Source organism: Monodelphis domestica, chromosome 2, assembly GCF_027887165.1.
Source record: "Monodelphis domestica isolate mMonDom1 chromosome 2, mMonDom1.pri, whole genome shotgun sequence".
NCBI classification, from domain to species: domain Eukaryota; kingdom Metazoa; phylum Chordata; class Mammalia; order Didelphimorphia; family Didelphidae; genus Monodelphis; species Monodelphis domestica.
In genome coordinates this window covers 366984838-366990453 of record NC_077228.1, presented here as the reverse complement: position 1 = coordinate 366990453, position 5616 = coordinate 366984838, and the positions used below count along the sequence as shown (strand labels likewise).

General features: G+C 35.0%; 1 pseudogene; it reads left to right on the top strand.

Moving 5' to 3' along the window:
* The first annotated feature begins 603 nt into the window (after positions 1-603).
* Positions 604-1085, top strand: LOC100027924 (ATPase inhibitor, mitochondrial-like; annotated as a pseudogene).
* The last annotated feature ends 4531 nt before the right edge of the window (positions 1086-5616 follow it).

The window sequence follows — 5616 nt, the reverse complement described above, 5'->3', positions numbered from 1 at the left end:
TGTATATATATATATATATATACAACTAGAGCTAAAAAAGAGGTTAATACTAAAAGAAACAGGAAAAGAAACAAAAGGGAGTAAATTCATGTCACAAAGAAGGTCATGGTGGGAGGGGGCAGAAAATCAATACACTGGAAGGGTAAAGAGGTTAGAGATGGGAAATACTCAATTCTTACATGCATTGACATTGAAATTGACCCAAAGAGGGAAGAAAAATCCAATCCAATTGGACAGAGAATTGATTTGAGCCCTATAGGGAAGTAGTAGCATAAAAAATGGACTGGTGGGGAGAGAATCAGTACAAAGGAGGCAGAGGGTGAGGGGGTAGTTTCAAAATATAGTAACAAAAATAAGGGGGGAATAAGAAGGCAGGGGAATAAAAAGGGAAGTAAAATAAGGGTGGGAATTAGGGGGAATAATTAAAAACAAAACATTGGTGTAGAAAGAAATAGTGAAAGAATAAAAGCAGGACTAGGAGTAGAAATCAAAATGCTTGGAAATACACAACTGGTAATCATAATTTTGAATGTGAATGGAAGGAACTCATCCATAAGACACAAGCAAATAGCAGAGCAGATTAGAATCCCAAACCCTACTATATGCTGTACTGTGGCGACAGCAGCTCGACTTGGGCTTGGGCTCTGGGGCTCGAGGACCATGCAGGCCCAGAGCTATAACTTGGACTCCAGCCAGTTTAGCACTTTTGGAGGTAAAGGCGGTGGCTCCATCTGAGACACAGGCGGGGCCTTAGGCAGAAGTGAGAAGGCGAGGAGGAGCAGTACTTCTTAGAGAAGAACAAAGAGCAACTGGCTGCCCTTAGGAAATACCATCAAGAAGAAATTAGCCACCACAAGAAGGAGATACAGCATCTGCAGAAAGAAATTGAGAGTCATAAGGGCAAGATTAAACATCTTAAGCATGATGATTAAACTAATTGTCTTGTTGTTCAATGGTCAGCCTTGATCTATATATGGAATCATTGACCACTAATTGTGTGCCCAATGCGACATACTCCCCTAGCTTGATAGATTTTTTCCTGTAACCAAATGGTAATAATAAATTGTGGTGACTGATAAAATAAAGGCAGATATGAAGAAGGCAGATACACATAGGGTAAAAGTAAGAAGATGAAGCCAAATGTTTTGGATATCAACTGATAAAAAGAAGGCAGGAGCCACAATTATGATATTTGACAAAGCCAAAATAAAAATAGATTTGGTAGAAAGAGATAGGGAAGGTAATTATATCCTGATAAAAGACAGTATAGACAATGAGGAAATATCCATACTCAACATGTATATAACAAATGGCATAGCATCCAGATTTCTAAAGGAGAAATAGTGGAGATCTAGGATGAAATAGATAGAAAAACTATACTAGTGTGAAACCTGAAACTTCCTCTTTCAGAACTAGATAAATAAAACCAAAAAAATAAATAAGAAAGAGGTAAGAGAAGTGAATGAAATCTTAGAGAAATTGGAGTTAATAGATATGTGGAGAAAAATAAATAGGGACCAAAAGAATACACCTTCTTCCCAGCAGCACATAGTACATTGACAAAGATTGACCATGTATTAGGGCATAAAAAACATTGCAAACAAGTGCAAAAGAGCAAAAATAATAAATGCAACCTTCTCATATAAAAATGCAATGAAAATAGTAATTAGTAAGGGTACATGGAAAGGCAAATCAAAAATTAATTGGAAATTAAATACAATTCTACAAAATTGATTAGGTAAAGAGCAAAACATATAAACAATTAATAATTTAATTGAAGAAAATGACAATGATGAGACATCCTTTCAAAATCTATGGGATGCAGCCAAAGCAGTATTCAGTGGGAAATTCATATCCTTGAGTTCATATATTAACAAATTAGAGATGGCAGATATCAATGAATTGGGTATGCAAATTAAAAAACTAGAAAGTGAACAAATTAAAATCTTCAGATGAAGACTAAATTAGAGATCCGAAAAATCAAAGGAGAAATTAATAAAATTGAAAGTCAAAAATATTGATTTAATAAATAAGACTAGAAGCTAGTACTTTGAAAAAAGTAAAATAGACAAATTACTGATCAATCTACTTTTATAAAAGAAAGAAAACCAAATTGATAGTATCCAAAATGAAAAGGGAGACCTCATCTCTAATGAAGAGGAAATTGAGACAATCAATAAAAATTATTATGCCCAATTATATGGCAATAAATATCCCAACCTAGGTGATATGGATGAATATATACAAAAATATAAATTGCCTAGACTAATAGAGGAAGAATTAGATTACCTAAACAGCCACATATCAGAAAAAGAAATTGAACAAGCCATTAAAGAACTCCCTAAGAAAAAATTCTCATGTCCAGATGGATTTACAAATGAAGTCTATCAAACTTTCAAAGAACAACTAATCTCAATATAATACAAACTATTTGATAGAATAAGCAAAGAAGAATTTCTACCAAATGCAGTTCATGACACATATGGTACTGATTCCAAAGTCAGGCAGGTGGTCAAAAATAGAGAAAGAAAACTACAGACCAATCTCCTTAATGAATATAGATGTAAAAATTTTAAATAGGATACTAGCAAAAAGACTCCAGCAAATCATCATGAGAGTTACTTACTTTGACCAGGTAGGATTTATACCAGGAATGTAAGGATGGTTCATTATTAGAAAAATCATCCACATTATTTACAATAGCAACAAGCAAACCAACAAAAATCACATGATTATCTCAATAGATGTAGAAAAAACCTTTGAAAAAATACAACACTCATTCCTATTGGAAACATTAGAATGTATAGGCATAGAACAGCAATTTCTCAAAATAATAAACAGTATATAACTAAAAGCATCAGTAAACATCCTCTGCAATGGGAACAAACTAGATGTCTTCCCAAAAAGATCAGGAGTGGAACAAGGATGCCCATTATCACCCCTATTAGTTAACATTGTACTATAAATACTAGCTGTAGCCACTAGAGAAGAAAACGCAATTGAAGGTATTAAAATAGGCAATAAGGAGACCAACCTATCACTCTTTGCAGATGATATGATGATTTACTTAAAGAAACCCAGAGAATAAACCAAAAAGCTAGTCAAAATAATCAGCAACTTTATCAAAGTTGCAAGATACAAAATAAATCCACATAAGTCATCAGCATTTCTATATACCTCCAACATCTCAACAGCAAGAATTAGGAAGAGAAATTCCATTTAAAATCACCCTAGACAATATAAAATACTTAGGAATCTATCTACTGAGACAAACACAGGAACTATATGAACACAACTATAAAATACTCTCCACACAATTAAAACTAGATCTAAACAATTGGAAACACATCTATTGGTCATGGGTAGGATGAGCTAACATAATAAAAATGACAATCCTACACAAATTTACTTATTTAGTGCCATCCCCATTGAACTACCAAAAATCTTTTTTTACTGAATTAGAAAAAACTATAACAAAGTTCATTTGGAAGAACAAAAGATCAAGGACATCCAGGGAAATCATGGGAAAAATGCGAAGAAAGTTAGGCTTGCAGTCCCAGATCTCAAACTATACTATAAAGCATTTATCATCAAAACAATATGGTACTGGCTAAGAGACAGAAAGGAGGATCAGTGGAATAGACTTGGAGTAAGTGACCTCAGCAAAACAGTCTATGAAAAGTCCAAAGATCCTAACTCTTGGGAACAAAATCCACTATTTTATATAAATTGGTGGGAAAATTGGAAGACAGTATGGGAGAGATTAGCTTTTCATCAACATCTCACACCCTACACCAAGAAAAACTCAGAATGGATGAATGTTTCGAATATAAAGAGGGAAAATATAAGCAAATTAGGTGAACACAGAATAGGATACATATCAGATCTTTGGGAAAGGAAAGACTTTAAAACAAAGCAAGAAGTAGACAAAAAATCACAAAATGTAAAATCAATAATTTTGATTATATCAAATTCAAAAGTTTTTGTACAAACAAAACCAATGCAACCAAAATTAGAAGGGAAGTAACAAATTGGGAAACAATCTTCATAACAAAAGCCTCTGACAAATGTCTAATTACTCAAATTTATAAAGAGCTAAACCAATTGTACAAATAATCAAGCTATTCTCCAATTGTTAAATGAGCAAGGGATATAAATAGGCAATTTTCAGTTAAAGAAATCAAAACTATTAATAAACACATGAAAAAAAAGTTCTAAATCTTTTATAATCAGAGAAATGCAAATCAAAACAACTGTGAGGTATCACCTCACACCTAGCAGATTGGCTAACATGACAGAAAAGGAAGGCAATTAATGCTGGAGGGGATGTGGCAAAGTTGGGACATTAATGCATTGCTGGTTGAGTTATGAATTGATTCAACCATTCAGCAGGGCAATTTGGAACTATGCCCAAAGGACACTAAAAGACTATCTGTCCTTTGATCCAACTATAGCACTGCTGGTTTTGTACCCCAAAGAGATAATAAGGGAAAAGACGTGTACAAGAATATTCATAGTGTAAACCTCAAATTTCCTTAGACTTATAATTGTTGAAAATTTCACCATTGGGATATTTCATACTTGGAAAATTTCTTACTGATAGTCTATTGGAATGGGAACCCCATTGGCATGGGAGGTTCCTTCTCTTCCCTTCTTAAGATTACTTTAGGACAGAAACCCTTTGCTGAACAATGGAAAGGACTTTGACCTATGCTTAAGCATAGAACAGGAATTTCTTTGAGTCTTGATTGATTTTAGAATTGATACAATGGAGATACTTGGAAAAATCTCCACCCTATTCAGTCCTAATAGGATTGAGTAAGGGCTGCAGCCTAGATCAAAATTTAATTATTCCAATCTCTACCATACTCAAGTTAACAGGATTTAGAAAGGGCTGGAACAAAGGAGTAAAGATTTAATCATTTGAAAAATATGACCTTCAACAGACATGTGCAAAAGCCAGAAACCTCTGGGCGGTCCTGGGTTAAGCGAGAGCCTCCATTGACAGGGAAATTGATGAAGAGTGATTGGTAGATGTGAGGACTGAGGGGAGGCAACTTGGATGGTGTCCTTAAAGATAGGAGGGTCTGGAGACTCAAGAGAGGAGGATTGAGGTTTTGGTCGGTGTGGTTCCTGGGCTCTGAGGAAGCTTGCTCTGAAGGAAGCTGAAGGTGGAGGCCCCTGAGACTGTTTCTCCATTTTGGACACGTGAGTGAAAGGGACTGATCTCTTTTCTTTGCCCCAGCTATCTAAGGGCTTGGGCCTTTTGGCCCAGCCTAAACAGAAGGGGTATTTAAGCCCTATTCCCTTCTCTCCCCTTTCTCTCTCTATATATATCTCTAATTCCTTTCTTGCTCCTATTGTAATTAAACTCCAAAAAAGGCTGACGGCTGACTTGAGTTTTTCATTTAGGAATTACATAGCTGATTCCTTGGCGACCTTAAATTAATATATATCAGTCTTTTAAAGTGATTCCCTTGTAACAATAGCAGCACTCTTTGTGAGGGCAAACAATTGGAAAATGAGGGGATGCCCTTCATTTGAGGAAATGGATGAAGAAATTTTGGTATATGTTGGTGATGGAATACTATTGTGCTCAAAGGAATAATAAAATGG